The 21,110-nt window shown below is 39.6% G+C and overlaps 1 protein-coding gene across 1 annotated transcript in view; it reads left to right on the top strand.

Moving 5' to 3' along the window:
* Nucleotides 1–21,110, top strand: part of ptprt (protein tyrosine phosphatase receptor type T) — a 307,757-nt gene that overhangs the window by 114,269 nt on the left and 172,378 nt on the right. The gene's annotated exons all lie outside the window — the stretch shown is intronic.

Below are 21,110 nucleotides of genomic sequence, written 5' to 3'. Positions count from 1 at the left end.
TGCTCTTTGGTAATTGGCCTTTTGGGGCCGATTTGCATTGTTTCCAGAGCAACAAGCTTGTTTCTCTATATCTAAGCACAGCGGGACGAAGCGAGGGAGGCTGGGAAGAAAAGAGGGAGGGAGAGCTGGTGGAGAGAGAGATGTCAAAGAGGAAGAAGAAGGAGAGCATAGTTGGATGGAGGGGGGAAGAATTTGAAAGGAGGGAGGGATGTAGGAAGCTAGGTGATTATAGTTCAGACGAGTGTGGAGGATGAGTGGATGGATTGTGGTGCAGAAATGGAAAATAGGAACATGACTATGGGAAAGAGGGAGAGGGACACATGACAATAACACTGAAGATGGAGGTAACAAATGGAACAAGGAGAGGATGAGGGGAGGAGAGGTTAAGTGTGAAAGGATGGAAGGATGCAGGGGAAAGGATGAAAACAGGCTGAGAAGAAGTTGAGGAGTTTATGGAAAGAGAGAAAGAGGAAAAAAACGAAGGAAGGGAAGAGAACAGATATCAGAGGACAGATAAACGGGGGGCTTTTTTACTCGTTTAGTTACGAATTTTCGGCTAAGAGGGAAATGCTGCAGCAGCTTCAATTTTCAGTGACTCTCTTTGCTCTTTCTTATAGAAGCAGTGGAGTTGAACAGAGTGGATTAGAGTTGAAAGGTGTATTTTCTGACACAGGAAGTCAACAGAACCACACACTAAATTGGACAAGTAGAGAATTTTCAGCACCTCACTCAGTGTGAATGTTTGATGTTCAGTATGTGTGTATGTGTGTCAAATCAAATTTATTTGGAAGACTTTCTCAGATGGACAGACTTGTCTCTAATGCCTACAAAGCTGCAGCCAAGGACATACTTTAAATGCAGATAGCAATCAAGCCGAAGCAAAAACATCTGAAAGGACTTCAGAGAGTCAGTTTAAGCCAGGCTGAGGGTCCGGTTTCAAATGTACGAGTTATTCAACTTTTAGATAAAGTAACTTAATCTGATTTTGGAGTTCAAATGTTACTGTGTTCTGCATTCTCAACTAGATATATACAAATAAAAAAAGTTAATTGAGTTTATTATGAACACGTATATCAAATAAAACAGCACACATAATCTTACCCTATAATCCCTATATAGCTCCTGCTGACTAAATATGTGACAGGCTTCCATTAAAATGTTGCCTTGGGAGTAAATGTTTCTTACATGCTCGTCATAAAGACTGTTTAGGTGAACAGACACTACAACATTTCCATGGTCCCTTGTTGAGCTGCAATGTCTGAAATGTCTCTTTTATTAACTGTATAGTGAACTAATTCCTTCTCCGTTGATAGTTTTTTCTCACAATTTTCACTGAAAGGTTTCTCTACATTTCAAAATGCCCGTGCAAATGTTTGACAAACAAGCAGGAGGAGGTTAATTTGAATTTACTGACATATTTCTGAACATGTGGCTGCCTTTTATAGGTTTAGTATAGCTCATGAAGTTGTTCCAGTAAACTATAAGGGGCGGAGTTAACAAAATGCTTCCAGTGTTGGAATGAGAAGATTGACATCCTGTTTGCATCAGATAATGAAACTGTATAGTCAGACTATAGCAAGCTATAAACTATTTAATGTGTATCCTCCTTACTTTTCTTTAACTATAATGGTTAATCAAATTCACACAAAATCTAATAGTCAAATACTGCACTTTCAAATATTAAACTGTAGGTATCCCTCTAGCGTAATTTCTGGATGCACCTGCTGTCAAAGTCAGGTAACATATAAAAAAGAGAGAAAGTCCACATATGGTGGGGTGGATGGATGGTTTACTCGACCTTTTTGTAATTCTAACCAAGTCATTTTTTAGCCTAAACCCCACCGAACTGCGACCATTTCACAACATTAACCACGCAACACATTGCATGTTTATTTATTTTCTAACCTGACTATAGATCCCTGCACATGATGTGAGAGGGGCACCGACCAAGCTGCAATTTTCGGCCGTTCCATAACTTGCTCAAGTGCAACATTATCAGCAGTTGTTGTGGTCATTTCACAGCGCCTGTGGGGGATGTGAACCGAATTTCAGTGGTCTGAAACCTCTTTGGTGAATGTTTTTTGCAATTTCTCTAGGAGGGTCATTGGCTCTCTGTCTGTCTTTCAGTTTGAGTGAATTGAAAGTGAAATAATTTATCTGCTTTTAAGTTAGAGGAGCATAGATGTTGTGACAGAAGACAGGGTCCACTCCAGAAGGTATTAAAGATCTTTTGACAGAGGAGAGGCCGCAATCTGTGATCAAAGGGTAAAGTGGGTCATCTTTGACACTTTACAACATCTGTGATCAGTCATGTTGGACCATAGGAGGCTTTTATGTCCTCAGAGGAGTGCAGGGTAAATGTTGGTATATGTGCATCTGTGCTTAATTCTGTCAGTCATATCTGTTCTGGTTTTCCAAAGTATACACAGGCCTACAATGTACAAGCTGCTAAAACCGTAATTCAATGTAGGATAAAAAAAAAATTACATACGATAGGTAGATAACATTATAATATCACATTATAAACATTGATAAATGTGACTCAGTGGAATGCTGAAAACATTATTACGGCAATACTTTTTAATTCTAAAAACACATCATGCGTTTTGTTGCTTTCCTGTGCAATATTGAACATGGCCTCTCAACCTCCTCTTACACTGAATCAAATACAAAAAAAATTCTCACAGCACACAATATGCAAAATCTGTTATGGTGTGGGAGTGAGTGAGGGATCACCATCAGGCATTTCCTTGTTTTAGATACTCACAAGTTAAACCGTTGGATGAATTAAATGGTTTGGAGGCCATGATAACTGTGCAAACAGACCACTGAGATAGTTAGGACAGAGCTGCAACGTCACCATCCACACTGTCAGCAGAGTTTTAGAATCACCAGTTCCATTCCACCAACTTAACCATCATGTTTAATCTTGTTCAATGAGAAGGTTTAATCTGAAGAGCTCTCACTGTCACTCGAAATGCTTACACACAAAGCTATTTCTGACTTTCACTAATTTCTTACTATTACTGTTCTTGCTCTACACCACAAAGTGTTTTTTTTTTTTTTTTACTGGGTTAAGCTGCTCAGTTACAATTAATGTAATTCAATTACAAAAGGAGAAGCTGACCTTTAATGAAGCCTTTATTTCATTACCTGCATTTATAAATCATATGCATAAACCTGCATTATTATTTTCCAAAATGTTTGGTTAATTAGGTGGGAGAATTTGCATTGCAAGAGATTTTCTGCTTCAATTTAAGGTTAAAACTATTTGTAGGTACTTAAATATCTTTTTTTCCTGTTTTTCTCCACAACAGCAACGATAACAAAGAACATTAATGAAGCCATGGACTGACAACTTTTACATAGAAATGAGAAAACAAAAATGCAGTAGTAATGGTCAATCACCCAGCGCCAAACCCACTCATCTTTCTGAGATGTGACCTTTTTCAAAAACAAGCTGATTGCAGCCATCTTGACATCAACACATCACTTTCGTTAGCACCACAATGCCACAAATAACTGCTGGAGAGGCTCAAAAACAGGAAGGAAAAAAGACCTACAATCAAACAATGATGCTAACAATAATGAGAACAGCAGAGGCTTGATCGTTTGTTTCTGTGGCGGCAGGTCAAGGTGGTAACGAGTTGCCGTGGTGATTGTGAGTTTGCCGTCTTGATGATTGGTGCTTAATGAGGGCCTACTTAAAGGTCTCTGCAAGTGAGAGAAATTTGAGGAGGGTGTGTGGAGGTAGAAAAAGAATGAGGGGGCGACAAATAGAAACAGCAACATAAAGAAGAGCTGTTTAGATAGATGCCAGTAAGGTAGATGAAGAGAGGGTGAGATGGAGAAAAGAGACTGAGACATGAACTAATGAAAAGAGAGGCCAGAGGGGCGTATTAGGAAGCGAGTGTGACATGGCCACGCTTTCTTTGCTGGCTCAACAGAACCTCAGACCACAGTCAGAGATGATGGGTATCACAATGGTGGTTATCAACTTACCCAGGGTTTCTTTATAGGTTCTGTGTGCATTCTATGAGAGTAGGTGGTTGATGCGTCATTTAAGTTTTCCAAATCTTCGAAGGCTAAGCTAAATTCAGATGGTTGCAATCTGCAATTTACCGCTAGATGCCACTAAATCCTACACAATGGACTTATTAAACGTTTTAAACTTGATATAGCGTATTTAAACATTATACACGTACAAGAATTGTATTTAAGTCACTGACACTGTCCCATAATGATGGAAATCACTTTAGTTTTTGGCCAAATCATAGTGAATTAGCTTTATTGAATATTATCTGTGAGAAATAGTAATAGACAAAACAATTTTCTTATCTTTGTTCTATTAGCTGTATATACTAGCAGTGTATAAAGGTCTTGGCAGCAAATCAGGCCCAAACATAAAAAACCTTATCCAGGGTGGTCTGTATTTGCTGTCCCTTCATTATTGTTTTAGTGTATGGATGTTATAATGCGTAATATTTAATAAGTGTTAATTTTACCTGAAGCAAGCAAGGAAATAAGATTTTCAGATTTTCACCACTGATTGCATGTAGGTTACTTTGCAATGTGATGCACTGACATTACTAACATGCGACTCAACAAGATTGCGTATATAACGTATTCCCTCAGCTGAGAATCAACATCGCTCATAGAGAATATTCTCAGGAAAAGAATTAGTGAAAGACTGGCACTTTTTACAGTCGATTTACATCAGAAACTCTGAACATAACCTCCTCAGGAGCAGGTTAGGTGTGCAAAATGAGTTACCATGGTGATCGAGCCAGGTTCAAAGAGAGCCAACTTTGTGACACTGAAAACTGGCTTTAGACTCAACATACACCGCTAACCCATTCATCTGGCTTCGTAGTATGAGCCTCAGTTGGGTTGTTGTGCTGAATGAGAGAAATAACAACCTTTTGTATAGTGTTTCATTATTGTTTCATTAAGTTATGGTGTAATAGTGTGTATGTGTACATTATATAATAGCCCTGTGGGAGCAATACAGAGGTGTCTTAAAATAAAACATAACCACACACACACACACGTATACACAAAACACACAAAACAACAACAGGCATCACACATACACACACCCTGTCACCTGATTTGATGCACAGCGTTCCCTCTGCTCTGTGACAGGAAGTGATGTACACAGGGACAGGATGTGATGTATTAGCACCGTGAGATCAGGAATCATCCGACAGAGGTCTGGCTGTCGGCATTAAATCACACTGTGTATAGATGTGGCCTTCAGGCTATACTTAATAATCAGGCATCCTGGCTTCTCTACAGTCGAGCTCTCCATGCAGGGGTTTAAAACGGTTTGAAGACACCTACTGATGTCAATGTTTTTGGGATGCAAAAAACGGCATGCCAAAATCTTCCCAAAATGACCCAAAAATTTCTTCTCTTCTCTTTTCTTCTCTTCTCTTCTCTTCTCTTCTGAGAGTAGGAAAACACTCTATTGACAGTATCACTGTGCAGCTTTCAGGTATCTGTATCTGTCTCTCTCTCGCTTTCATCTCCCATTATAGCTTCTCCCTCAGGCCGTTGCTTTAATGAAAAAAAGAAAGAAAGAAATCCTAAGTCTATCAGCTTGGGTAAAGGGTTAAAGTATTATTGGAAATTTCAAGCTGCTTTAATTTTGACGTTCCCACATACCAGGCAGTCTACATGATGCAGACAGCTATCTTTGAACCTCTGTCTATCTCAGCAGTGTGTTCAAGCCGTGGCCGGGGTCACGCTGGGGGACTCCCAGCGGGGGTGCAGGTGGGACTGTGAATGGAGTCAAAGGAGGAGAAACAAAATAAAGAGGAAAAATGGACTGCTGGCTCTTTGTTTTTCTCTCCACAGCTGGAGTTTCTGCAATGATCTCAAGCATTATGCAGAGGCTCTGCAAAATGTTATACAGGCATATTAATTCTTTATAATTTTGATTTATTTAAGTAATCCACAGACACTTTTTGTTGAAACCGTTGAAGAGAGGTGATGTTTCCACTTTTCATTTTGGAGGCTGCAGTTTGTTACTGAATTGTTACACTGACAGGTGTTTGTAATATTTAGTCTACTCTTGTTGATATAGATAAAAGCCCCTACATGGAGCATTTTGTGTTGAATCTGGCAGCCCCTGTGGACAAAAGCAGGAGTTTTTCTACTACCTTGCTTTATTGATTTCAAAGGGAATCCGCCCCGGTGGCACGCATTAAGAACGACTTAATCGAAATATCCAATCTTCTGATGGTCTTGTTTGTTTATGCAGGTCATATAAAGGGATCAGTATTAAATTAAGACTCTTTCATAAGCAGTCAAAAACACTTACATTATAGAGTTTCAAAGTTTTTACGGTAAGCCATTAAATTCTTACACATCTTTAGTTTTCCCCCACCTAGTTTACTTTGTCCTCAGTGTGATTTATCTGTATGACTGTTCAACAAATTAACAATATCACCAAAGTGATTTGCAGTATATTACAATAAACTGTAAGAAACACATCAAAATAATAGAGAGAAATGATTCGGCTGCTTACTTTCTCTTCCCCTTCTCTCCCCACTCGAACGCCCACTGCTTCAATTTCTGGGCTAATAAATGTGCACACAAGGGGGGTTTGCCAACACACACACACACACACACATACACACACAGAGGTGGAGGTGGCAGGCAGGAATTCATGCTGTCTGATCCCCAGTGAGAGCAGTCATTACTGCATGGCAGTTTTCAGCGGTGGAAAAGTCACACACTCATACATTCAAAAACACACAAAAACTTCATCTTCTTTGCTGATCCTTGTGAGCCAACAACAATCCAAGTCACACACACAAACACACTCACAGCTCCTAGAAGAGGCAAAGTGATAGGCTGAATATTTGTGTAATTTTGTGTGTGTGTGCGTGTATGTGTGTGTATGGGATTGATTCAGAGGCAGAAGGCTGATTGCTTTCTCAACTTCCATATCCCATCAGAAGGCAAAGTAATAACAACCAAGATTTCTTCACAGGGGAGTGTTTGTTGTTTGTGTATGTGAGCTGAAAGTCAGTGCATGTTGATTACCGTCGATTTACTGGCTTCTTGCAGCCGTGTGCGTGTTTGTGTTTGATTTGAGGCCGTCCTTCCCTCATCCTTCCCTTTATCCTCTGTTCTGCCATTCCACATGCACACTCACACTCACACTGAGCACTGAATTCCATTTCGTGATAACCCTTGTATGCGTGAGTGTACAAGCTTAGCTGTACTTGGACTGATTGGAAGTCTTGGTTGAAACAGAGAGAACGAGAGGGAGGAATAAAACAAAGAAGAGAGAAGCATGAAACTGTATTGAGTTCCTTCAAAATTGACTAATTTTAAATCTGTTTTAAGTGGTTTGGGTGAGGCACCTTAATTCCAATGAGGATAAATCTTAATGTTACAGCATATACTTATATTTTAGACAGAAGTTGGCTTCAAACGACAGTGCCATCTCAACCCCATCCAACACCTTTGGGCCTTATCGCCCAACAGTAGTGGCCGATCTCACTAATCCCTGAACCGCACCACCTTTCCAGAAAACTGAAGGCTGTTCAAGCAGCAGAAATGAGACGTTCCACAATCACATATGGGAGTAATATTCAGGTGTCCGCATACTTTATTTGACTGTACCTCGACTGTGGCCATGTATGTAGTGTACTGGTGTTTTAAATTTAAATTTAAAATTTAATTTTCAAGGAGGGAATAAAGAACAGATTAAGATACTGTATGGAAGATGATGAAGAAAAACAAAGAGAAATGAGAAGAGATGAGACAGAGAGAGAATAACTACAATGGGAATAAATTCAAGAAAAGATAGTAAAAAGGAGAGAGTTAGGAGTGTGTTTGTCAGGCAGTTAATGGAGTCAAACACACACACACACACACAAAAGCGGCAGGCAGGCAGGTGATCAATGCAACATTAGTTTGGTGCCACACACACCCTGTTCAGGTAATCTGGCCAACATTAGTAGTGTGTTCCGTGCTCGACTGGCTCTGTCTGTCATTCTAATTACTGTTAGCTTGTAGCTGAACACAGACACACACACACACACACACACACCGTTTCTCTCCCTTACCAATAGAGCAGAAGTGAATGGGATTCACTCGCCAGAGCAGGTAACAAGAGCCAATAGAGGACAGATTGAGTGTTTGTGTGTGCACACAAGTATACAGTACACATGTTGTGTCTCTGTGTGCGTGTTTTGTGTGTGTGTGCTGAGCTCATTAAGAGTAGCCAGCAGACTTCAGTGACCTCTCTGTTCTTTGTCCAGTTTCAAACCACTGATGAGAGCTGCAGGAGAGAGAGGAGGCAGTGGAGGAGCATGTAAATTAGCGGAAAAAGGAACAAGAAGAAGATGATTAGAGAAAGAAAAACAAGGGAGATTGAAGGGTAAGAAGAATGTAGAGAGAAAAAAGGGAAGAAACAACCAAGAAATTGAGAAAAGATGAGAAAAAAATTAATGTGAGAGAAGGAAGCAAGAAAAAGAGAGTAGGGTGGAGGAATAGATATTGAAACTTACAGAATGACAAAGAAGTATGACAGGAATTGAGACAAGAAGAAACAGAGGGATATATACAGCTCCAGATAGAGAGAAAGAAACAGATAAGGAGGATAATTCAAGAAACAGAGGGAGTGATTGACATTATTACTGCCTCATTGCCATCGCTGCTATCTGCATATTGTGTTTGCTTTGGCAATAAGTGATCCTTTTTCCTTGCCAATAAAGCACCTTTTGAAATGAACTGAAAAAAACGAGTGTGTGAAATCTGCCAACTGACTTCTTTGCCTGGCCAAAACTACCATCTTATGTTTTGTGTTCTCTCTTTTGAGATTCGTGCACAATAAATGGAGTCCTTTTCTTTCTGCGGCGTGGCGATGGATCCGGGCCTGACATTTCAGGTTGGGATAAAAGCCATGATGATGAGAGCTTTGTTGAGCCTTTATGAAAGCTTGCCCGCTGCCACATGAAGGCGTTCAATAATATAAACACGAAATGTTCATTTATCAGCGGTGACAACAGAGTTCAGAATTTGCATGTAGGGTAGACGTGCTATTAAGCCACTTAATAGCACGTCTACCCTACATGCGATAGAGATTTTATCTACGGACCTTCATCAAGGTTATGTTTTATGTATGTTTCAATGACAAGTCCATGTGTGTAAAGTTTTCTCTTATGATTTTCTCTGTTTTTTCTTTGAACACCCTCATCTCTGTTTCACTAATCCATCACTACACTCGTTTTAGAGACTGTCAGTTTCTATTTCATACTCTCATCTTTCTTCTTTGTTGCATCCTTAATTTCTCTCACACTCATTTTCTTTATCATCTCACCCCTTATAACTTCCTGTCCTCTCTTTCATGCTTCTACCTCCCTTCATCATCTGCTGGACTTAACATGACCTATCAGCACTGGGCAGACAAAAAAAATTATGAACACCTTCCTAGAAGAGGACTTCATAGGGTCCACATATCATCCAACTTTGTTACAGTCCTTGAATTGATGAGTTAACTTTAAAGTTACCTGTGATTCTCCTTTTGCCTGTTGTAAGTTGGCTTTCATGTTCTTCTTCTTTGTCATCATGGTCATCATCAGAGTTTCAGTACAATTGACTGACAAACAAGGTCACAACAAAAGCTCCATTTAGTAATGGAGACATGAATAGGGACATTACAGGAATACTGTACTGATGTCTTCGGACATAGTTTTAATGGGCCACCATGCAGTGAGATGAAGCCTGTCAGATCATCAGATAATGTAATATTCCTGATAGTGTTGGAACACCTGGCTTTAACGCCACATCAGCTCCACAAGTGACCAGCGGCTTTCAAATGATAACTGTCAACCCAAATTCATTGAAAAATCAAGACACAGGGAAGTTAGCTGTTCAGTGTTGCTGTGGCTTTTGAATGTTAGCTTTCAAAGGTTATTATGAGATCAATTACTCTGTATATTTCTATCTCCAAACTTCTGCCTCTGTTTTTCTTGAAGAGAAGCAAGATTCAATAAGTCCCATTCTGCTGTCTGTGTTCCCAATAGAGGGTGGCCATGTCGTGGGGCGCCAGTCAATACTCCCCCATTAAGCTGGTGGACAAGACAAAAATCACTGACACTTAGCACTTACACACAGGCAGAAACAAAGACACACATAAAAGCACAAAGACTCTAATGGTCTTGTAGCACCTTGGTTTTAGACCATGTAACACACACACACATATATACACTGTGTATACATTTATACACACACACCAGACTCAGGAGAGATTTGCACTCAAAGACACAGTAGGTGTATGGTAAGATGCTCGCTCGATGCGGTGGCAGTGTTGTGACATTTAGGAAGAGGCATCTCAGCACAAAGCCAAGAAAGTACTCTCCTCTTGTCTCTTCGATCTGCAGAAACAAAGAAGACAAAGAAGCGAAATAAATAACTCATTAGAAGCAAAAAAAAACATGGCCAAACAATAAAACACAGATACTTTAGCTCTGTCAAAGCAACCTCTATTCAAGCTGAAACTTTATTTTATACTGATATGTCTCATTTGCTGTTATGAAGTGTGTCAACACAGTCGGCCAATATGGCAGATAATCCATCAAATTGTCAAATAATCATGACTGTGTTGTACATCAACACAATAAACTGTACTTATGAGTAAGCAACAGCTGCTACAGTTTTTATTGATTTCCGAGTAACTACTATGTTGTTGCAGTCATTAATGCCACCCCCACCATGGCTATAGAGTTTCCAATGAAATTTTTAAAGAGTGCTAAACACATTTTTTCGTCTTATACATTGTGCCTGCTGCAAAAGCTGCTGTAATAATTAATGTATCTGCAGCAGATCACTGGCTGTGGTGCTCCATGCTAACACTTTAGTGTAAATTATGGTAAGTCACAGCAGTAGTGCCCACACTTTACTGTTGCACTGGCCTTCTTTGTGTTAAGTCAAAAAACTTTCAGCTCACATGTCAGAAACTGAGAACTTGCAGAAGCAGTGCAGCAACCGTAACTGCTAATTAATGGACGTAATATGTGGTCAAGTCTGGCAGCTTATGTAGCAGAATGGTACAATATTCTGCTATATTCAATATGTAAAAATGTTTATTGTTTTGGGCTTGCTGATTTTATATGAAATTAATGATCACTGATATATAGCAAATAATCATATTTTTTCTTACCGTAACATTTTACTAAACATGAATTGACCATGTTGAATAAAGAGTTATATTTATACAGGCACAATATATAAAGCCACTGGCTGTAAATATATTTTGATATAAAAGAAAAAGTGCTTTTTTCCTAATAGTATGATGGCTCCATCATTGAGTATTTTGGCAATCATCTCCTCCCCTGTTCCTAACACTGAACCATCCATGGAAGAATGTGAGGAATTTCTCTATTTCTTTAGCGACCTGCAGCCTGTGTTCTCACTGTTCTCTACTGACTTCACCTCACGGTATTGATTCTGGTAAAACCATTTCCCAAATGAAATTCTCTACCTGTCTGTTAGATGCTTTTACCTGCCCTTCCTTAAAGAGGTGCTTCAAAAGGTTCAGCCAATTGCTATGAACAGTTCCCTTATCTTATCCCCTCTTGTCTCAAACACAACTAAATCCTTCCTTTATTCAACAGGCCTTGACTCCAATATTCTACTGTGAGCAATTTTTTAAATTGCCATTGTTTGTCTATGTTTTTGGCTTCTAAACCATTAGCAGCAGTACTGAGAACACAAATGACTTCACATCAAATGATGCTTGTAAATGTTTAGTTCTCGCCTTATATTTTGCTTAATTTCCTGATATCCAGCCAATGCCTTATCTTTTTCTGCTCAGAAATGTATGGTGTACCTCAAGGATCAGTTCTTGGACTTTTGCAGTTAAAAGCTTATGCTCGGTTTCTCATGGTCTGGAATACTTAAAAGCAGAGCAGCAGGTTGTGGAGGTAAAACAGCCTTGACTTGGTTGATAATCTAAGCAGGGTCAGGCAGGGAGGAATACAGAATATGAGACAAATAGGTAAGGGGGAGCAGATGGCCTGGGGGGCATTGTTGAAAGGAGGAGCGATCAGGGCTTGCAACGACAGAGTTGTTAGTGGCATGAACAAGACATTCAGAATTAGAAAACTAATTGGATGCCATTTCAAATTTGTAATTTTAGTAACATGACTTTCCTTAAGCCCGCCTTTAGCCCTCCCCCACAGATATCCAGCCCAAAATGTCACAGAGTATTCTTCAACTTAATGAAAAAAAAAAGAGACCCTTGTAATTGTGCCTCCAATTTACAGAACAAATGTGGAAGTCTTGGAACCCATGTTAAATTGGTACTGTAGCTGTTTGATTTTAACATATGTTTTAGTATTTTTAGAGGTTTAACTAAAGTAACAGTGTAACCAAGTTTCTTGTCTTAATTGAGTTTTTCTTTATATCTCATTATTGGTGCACTTATCTAGTTCTTGATTTTACTGCTTTCTGTGGCGTGCATCTTGGCCTCTGTTTTTGTGTTTTATTGATTTTATGTATCTTTGTTGTTATAAAATAAAATCATCATTATTATAAACCTTAGTTTAGATGATGCTATTGTGATAACACAGTGAATTATAAAGTTTATGGAACATCTGAACAAAAAATGAACAGGGGATAATTTTGGTCTTCAACATGGCACTGGGACTTATGAATCCATTTTTTACATTTCAAACCTAAGCCTTGAAAAGCTCTGTGAGGGATGATCCACCCTCAGAGATAATTCATAACACAAAACCCACTGGAGGTATCATCACACAGCACGATGAAAATCTCTTGAGGAGTTTTAAAGGAAAGGCATTTTCTTTTATAATTTAATCTGACTGTTACGGGTATAATTGGCTGAGTGACATTATTGTAACGAGCAGCTGTATTCATGCTTTTATTCTACGCCTTGGAGCATTTCCCATCCTTTCCTCCATTTTCCTGGCCACAATGACATTTTTTTATGTGAAGATGAATACACTCAGCACCTCCCTCCATCTCTCTCTGTTTCCATCTTTCTGTCTCTCTCTCCTTCCAGGTTGCAGCCTATATCTCCCTGTCTGTCACTCTGTCTTTCTCAGCCAATTACTGGCTGGCTTCAGGTGCTTAACCCCAGGCCTCACCATCAATTGGCTCATTATATCACTGCTTTAAATCTTTTCCCAACCCCTCTAGCTCTCCCTGTCTCTCTATTTCTCTCTGCCGGTTTCTGTCTTCTGTCTTTTCTTTGCTTTCTGTTATCACCTTTGTTTTTGACCTCACATCACTCTTACATATTTCCACTTTCATATTTCATTTAATGTTATATACATTCTTCTCCTTCTGTCCCTCATTGTGTCTCTTTTTGTCTGTTTGGAGTTTTCGTCTTTTCCTTTCTCTCTGTCTCTTTTTTGCTCTCACAAATGAGACTGTCTCATCCTCAGCAGCCCTCCTTTCCTTTCCACTCTACAGCATCCCTTTCTCCCTCCCTCCTCTGGCCCCCTCATTCTGCAAATTGCTACAACTCAATTGTCCCTTCCCTGCCTGTAGGCAGCGATGGTATTAATAAAGCAGGATTTGAAATAGATTTCCTTTCTGCTCCATTTTGAATTACATTACAGCGTGGTTTTGGCTCAGAGCATTCTTCTTCTTGCTGCTTATGATATCACAATATACATTCAGCCTGTATCCATTCTGCTGAAGGACTACATGACTAACCATGGAAGATGTCACTAAAATCAGTCTACACTGGTATATGATGCTTTATTGACCCCAGCAGAGATCAATAAAGCATTGTGTTCTCACGTACATCACTGTAGAAAAGTTAGAGGTCAGGTTTCCTAATAGACAGCATGTTGGCTGGTAGGGTGCCTGAAGAAACAAACATTTTCGGCTATTTATCAAATAGAGGTTCCTTTAGTTAGTTTTAAATAGTTCTTTTTAATAGTAACAAGTTACTTTAGAGAGCTGAAAATCTCGTCGGACTCTCGGCGTCCAAAGTTAAAGGAATTCTACCCTTAAGTCAGATTTTGTGAGTTATGGTTTAACTCTCAGTAGTTGGTTCCATGCAGGGAGACGTAATTAAAATCCACTAAAAGGCATCTGCTACTAGTCGATTTAATCCAATTTATCCAAGTCATGAAGCTACAGGGTGTCGTCTTGTCTGCTTCTGCTTTTGTGTGTGTGTTTGTGTGTGTTAGGAGTGAGTTTGGTGTGTAGTTGCATGTTTTAGGTTCTTTGTTTGCTTGTGTGTTTCTTTGCATTCAATTGTTACATCTGTATGTACATGTGAAGATTAAGATTAGGGTGAACATTAATGACTTATCAGAAAAGAACAAAGAAGTTCTGGTTGTGTGTGCGATGTGTGCGCATGTGTGGAGGCAATAAGCCAAATTAATGACATTCTTAGAGCTGTCATGATTAAGAGGCTGATAATTTGATGAGGGTGCTACTGAGGTACTTCAGTGATAAAATATTACATACTTCACTTTTATTTTTATTAATGAGGTGAATCTTGGAATGTCCTTAAGTGCTTTGGTGAAGAGGAAATGTGCAAATGTTGGTATGTTTCTACATGTGGACTTGAATGTGCTATTTATGAAAGGGATTATAGGTACTTCAGTTTGGACAGTGCAATAAAAACCCTGACACAAACACACAGATGTGCATTTATACACAAACAACACACACACTTGTTAAATCCAAGGAGGGCAAAAGCCTCCATGAGGGGTTTTCGTCTGATCTAGCTTGTTTGCCTTGGGGGGGGTCATCGTCACGGGAGAGCTTGCCTCTCTTCCTGTGCCTGTGTGTGCCTGTGTGTGTGCGTGTGTGTGTGTGTGTTTATGTAGAGGTTAGGCTGTTATTTCTTCGAAGTGAGGATGCAGATTAAAAGTGCAACCTCTGCAACATATCAACGGTCACACTGAAGTTACACGAGCCTGAGGGATGTGTGTGTGTCTGTGTGTGTGTTGTGGTGGGAGCTTTTAGGATCTGCAGTATTAATTGCATTTCTAGCCTTTGGCCAGTGTAGCTTTGGTAATATGTAATTTCCTTACGCACACCGCTTGTATACATACAAGCACACACATACACATCCTGGAAGTTGTCCTTGCCATGTTTCTCCCAGAGGGAAGCTCACAGTGTTTCCTCTCTGACACTGACTTTTCTTTTACTCTGTTTTTTTTGTGAATACAAAATAGAGAATTAAACCCAAACACAGGAAGCCAGACAGAGGTAGGGAGCAGCAAACACATTAGAGAATATAGACAAAGGAAAAGAGACATAGGGCTCTACTTTAATGGCACATTTGCAAAGGCCAGCGCGAATCAGTGGGTCATAAGGCCACTGAGGGTGTATTGAAGCATACGTGTTATTTTTGTTCAATTGTGCAATTACAGTTTTTGGAGTTCATGAGCTTGTTGCCATACTTAGGCTTCAAAAGTAAAATTTTGTACCACAAGTAAAAAAGGGCCCATTAAAAAGATCAAGTCGGTGTTGTTTTTTTTGCATATCCTTTATCTACAATGTTGCAATGGCATTTCCACCAACTGTTTCTTTTTGCTTCAAACTCCCACTCTTTGCATTTGGGGGTTGATTATTAGCGCTGCAACAAAGACGATCCTGCAACAAAGGCTAAACTTTTAGCAATGCTGCTGGGCAGCATAGTGAATAACAGATTGTCAAGAAAGTTTGCAAATGCTATAGAATCTCACCAGAAGGCTTTTTCTAACTTGTTTGACATGGCCAATAGATTCCATGTTCACAACAAACTAAATGTTAACCTTAATGTGACCAAGAGGAGCATAAGCTGAAAAGTCAAGCAAAAGTTGATTTGATTTAGAATTTAAGAACAAAGACGGTGCAAAACTGGAATGGTAAACGAGCAGTGAGTGAGTGATTGAAATAGCGATGTGGGAGAAGGAGCACATGAGGCAAATGGGAAAGGGCAAGGACGGATGACGGAGAGCTGATAAGAAAAAAAGATAAAACAGATAGACATGGAAGACAAAAAAAAGAAAAGAATATGTGAGGCCAAAAGAAAGAATTATAAGTGAACAATGAATGACGTCACAGGAACAAATTTAAAATTAATATGGGGGAAGAGTAAGAGAAAAACAAAAGCAACAGGAGAGCAACATAGAGGAGGATAGGGAGCTAAGGGAGGCAGCAAGATTGATTTCCACTCCTCCTTTTCCTCCCCTCCTCTCTTCTCCCTGGAACGGCTCCCTAAAGTCTTTGGATTAATGGCTCCATTTCTGCTGCTCATTCATCAGATTCAGGAAGGCATCCCAAAACACAATGCTTCACTAGGCTCTTGCCTGAACTAGATATCTACCTGCCAAAACATCCAATAGGCCCTTAAGTACTTTCAAAGGCAGGCAAAACAACTTTATCTCTACCTCAGGTCAAATCAGCAGGGAATAGGTACTATCCACCAGCACATATGCTTGTTAGCTAGCATTGTGTAGATGATCACAGATAGTTCAGCCTAGAGTTGTAGAAGAGTCGAGGAAAGGGCAATCCCAGTGCTAAAATACCTGGATTTTCTTATTATACATTTAACCATAGTTATTTTCTTATACCAGACATGTTGTGGGGATCAGCTCTATTTCCATCTTCCACACTCTAAAAGGGTGTGTATGCATTGCAGTTAGTTTCCTGATGCAAGAGTCATTTATTTGGGTTGGGTGATCAGTCCAACAGTATTTATGTATTCCCTTAATATATACCCTTAATTCACCCCAGTTACATGTCAAAATATTCTGGCTCTACAGCTGTTTTTCTTCTCACTCGTTCTTCGGCTCAGTGTGTGTACTGCGCTGCTGAGCAGCAGCTCTTGTTCTTCAGAGGCTGACCATTAAATTAGCTAAATGAAATGAAAAAAATCGCTCTATATATTTGTCCAACCCTATCATTTATCCAATACATTTAGGTATGTCCACTGATGTCCATAGCACACTAAGGACACATACAAACTTAATCAAGATCCACCTGGATTGTCTCATTTTTGGAAACTTCATCATTGGATGCAATTGAAAGGTGGTATTATTACATAAAAAGTATACACATTGGGACTCGAAAGCTGATGAGGTAGGCCTTTTTTATTTTTATTTTCTGGTGAGAAGTCATTGAGGTATTATAGGCTATTGTATCAAGAGCGAAGGGTTGCCTCACTTGAGCAGGTAGCAGGTGTATGCTGCACTGTACTAACAGTCTACTGGAGTTATTTGTAGTTCATGTTATCTTATAGTGGTAGGATAGCAAGCCACTGGCTAGCTGTAGCCTCAGTTGTCCTTTTTAATGGGCATATCAAGGGCCACTTGTATCCCCTGGTCCACCACAGGGAGAGGGAGACCACGTCTGGCTGCAACATGACTCACTGTTTGGCCTTGTCACATTGTGCGCCAGCTGTGCCATCTAAACTGCCCTTTCACAGTGTGTGATAGCTAACATGCCAACCTATGACCCATCCTGATTAATGAGGGTGGAAGCCTCGCCCAGTGCTGGGCTTGTGTCCCTCTGGAGGTATGATTGTTCTTTGTCCATGCATACATAACTAACCTCTCTTTTCATTCTATCTATCTGTTGGTACATTTATTCATCCACTGATCAGTATAGCCAGTCACCAATTTATCAGTCATCCATCCATCCACAGATTTCTCCTCACTTCTGCCGAGCTTGTCTTTCTGTCACTGTCTATTTTTCTTCTTGCTGAATGTCACTCTCTTCATTCCAACATCATTACCAGCGGGTTTAGAGAGCTAGAATGGATGCAAAGAAAAGGCTAAAATTGATGCAAGAAAGAAGAATTTAGAAGGCATCTGGATGGAGTGAAAGAGAGGAGGGGAGAATAAATCAGATGGATGATGTGACAAATCTGGCATTTGTCATGACCAAGGGCAGCCTGGGAGACACCATAATAACAATGTAAACAAAGTTATAATTCAAATATCCTTTCCCGCTCTTTTTCTCCTAATCTTTCTCTTGCAGTATCTCTCTTTCTCCATACAACTCCCTTCATCACCAACTCTCTTCTATCCCTTCACTGACAATTCTCAGAGAACACTGTGAAGGTTTTTGATTTGACCTGCACAGCAATGTCAATGACTTTATTTAATACAATGTTTAACACTTTTTAAGGCTTTAAACTTAATTTTAAAAGTGATATTATTTATGACTCGTGGAATCTCTGCTCTCTCTGTCTCTTTTCTGTTTTCATTTTGTTGAATTAACCTCCCCCAACCCCGCCACAGTGTTTTCCAAAACAGAAATTGGCAATCTGTTTAGAGGGGCTCCAACTGAGCGCTAGCCAGATTATCCGAAAGATTAGCTTCCATCATACCCAACTGAAAGACCACTGGATTAAGTGGGTGGCAGTGGTAGTCATGGTTGGCGAAGGGGATTTGGTTGGCTGCTATTTGTTGTTTTTGGCCTGTTCCTCCCCAGACCTCTGAGCATAAATCTGATTTAGCTAACATGGTTTGAGTCTTTGCAGAAACGAGAGTCAATGCAGTGAGAGGAGCTTTGATTTATTGCTATTCTTGGAAAAACTGGTTATTTCATTCTCTCTCTTCGGCTCAGTGATGAGTGATTATGTCTCTGTAATTGAGGAATTACAGTGTGTGCGTTCATTATAGGTACATCACTTGATCTGCTTAAGCATGCATAATTACAGGTTAGTTCACATTTGTTCTCTAGAGAAGTTTGACTCTGACTACAAGGTCTTTCTAATTTTTTGTCTTCCACTGGAGTGTTCTTTGCTAAAATATTTGCACTGCTGATCAAGCTATCAGTAAACGCTGTTGTGGACTAAATTATTATATTTTGTTATTATTGTTGTAAATAAAAGTCATTGTCCATCCAATTTTTAACCATTAATCCTGTTGAGGGTTGAGGGAGCTGAAGCTATCTCAGCATGTATTAGGTTTAAAAACCCTTGATCTGTCACATAGCATATTTGTTTTTTTAGATGTATACAATTATCTTTTTGCAATGTGTAAACCTGCCCTAGTCCAGCTCTCTGTTACACCAGATCGTTGTTATCACTTATGTCTTTAGTTAGTTTGATCTCTTGACCCTAATCAGAAACTTAGGCTTTGTAATCACATCTCTGCCTGTTTCCATCATCAGATGATGGGAATCTCACATTAGATTACAATAACATCAGTGGTTCACTGGCTTAAGGTTTATCTGCCAACCACATTTGAAAAGAAAATCCGTAAAAAAAAAAAAGTTAAATGATGTCCTGCTGTCTTTCAGACAATCAGGCAGACAAGTAATTACATCACCTGTTAAAAGAAAGTAGATATCTGAAGAATTGTTTGCAGAATGGGAAGTTCTTTTTGTCTGAGTGCTGCGTGCTGACATGCAGCATTTATTTCCTCAACGAAATGGAAATACATTAATCGGAGGCCATCAGTCCATCTGCATCAGTCACAGTCAGAAGTAGTAAAGGCCTATTTTCTGGGGACACTATGTGGGCTGTGTGAAAGGATATTGCCTGCTGTGCTGACCTGAGGATTGGGTTATACGTTGGTAATATCACCTCCCCCCTGCAGCTTTCCTAACTGCCAAATGTCAGTCTAGCACAGTCTTATCCAGGAATGGTAGATTACTTTATAGGCTTTGGTCTTTTAAGTAGAAACACAGACTCTTTAAACCATAAAGCACCCCAGGGAGCCAAAAGTCTGCACCTAAACCTACAAACGCATATCTCTCAATGCAGTACAGACACATACACAAGAACACAAATGGACAAGATATCTCAGAGTTGCAGGGATGCTAACTCCAGTTCTCATCCTTGAACCATAGCATTTCCCCTTTCACAGGCACACACACACACACTGCCAACCAAACAGTCTTCTGTCTCAGATGGCCTCTAAGATGGCTTATCCATGGTGCCGTTGTCTAATCTCCTCTCATTAGGCTAATCTTACTTTTACACTAAGTAGCTTGTTTGAACAATCTTATAATGCACTCATACACAATCCTGTGGGCTAAAAGTTAGGGTTAAGTTTCCTTTTAAGTCTATGAAGTTGATTTTTTGATTATTTTAGGAGGCATCAATATGTTTGTCTCCCAAATAGAAAATCATACCTACTTATTACCAAAGATTAATAAGAAAGGGACTATTGAGATGAATATTATTACAGATTGACAATGTAAACTTTACTAAATATACCAAATATTAAATACATTTTGAGAAGCCAACTTTTGCCATGCTTTAGACACACGCAACATTCATGGAACAGAGCTTTAAGATAAAATGTTGGCTTTTTGGAATAAAATGTCATCCGTCTTACTACAATAAATTCAGTGTGTATTTAAGATGAATTGTCACATTGTGCACAAACTGAGCATTTTGACAAAAGCTGAATGATCTCCAGAGTTTGTCTGTAAAGGTTTTCTGAGTTTCAAACTACTTTACAAACTACATTTTAAAACATTAAGGGTAAAATCCTGCCTGAGGATCCGTGTTCAGATCCCTGTCAACTGTCACTAAATCATTAGCTTAGTTGTTCCTCCAACAATTATCAGACATAATGAATTAGTTTTTACTTCAATGCCAAAACTCATTTCTCCTGTGTAGGTAGGTGTCTGTTCTTTGCAGATTTTGGAGATTACACACATTGTGTGTAAAGTTTTCATTTTCATTGGAGAAACAGAGCTAATACAGTTTCTGTAATTATGCAGTGACCTGTTTTGGTTGCTATCGTTAGCTGATAGAAACTAATTAGGCAGACAGAAAGATTGGTTTGAACAAGCTTGTTAGTGTGCAGTCAGTCGTGGTACACAAACCTGGGGATGAGAGCCCAACATATGGCTGGAACAATGCTGTGTGTGTGTCTGTGTGTGTGCGTCTGGTTGTTTTCACCATGTGTGGGTGTGCGTGGGTGGGTTGCAGCCTGTTGCTGGTTGTGCATGAATTTCTGGTATTGTACTTGTGTGTGTGTGTATGTGTGTGTGTGTTTGACATATGGGCATAAGGCAGTAATAACCACTCCAAATGTCTGCAGATCAATACAGAGACTTCTGTGGTAATCTCTGGCATGTGAATCTGGGCTTTCCTGTAATGATGCAGCGTGGCCTAGCGGCCTAGCGGTCAGACAGATTTCCCAGTAATT

Source organism: Morone saxatilis, unplaced genomic scaffold, assembly GCF_004916995.1.
Source record: "Morone saxatilis isolate NCDOM2014 unplaced genomic scaffold, NCSU_SB_2.0 Contig18, whole genome shotgun sequence".
NCBI lineage: Eukaryota > Metazoa > Chordata > Actinopteri > Moronidae > Morone > Morone saxatilis.
Note: the sequence above shows the minus strand (reverse complement) of the source record. Positions and strands in the feature narration are given on the sequence as shown.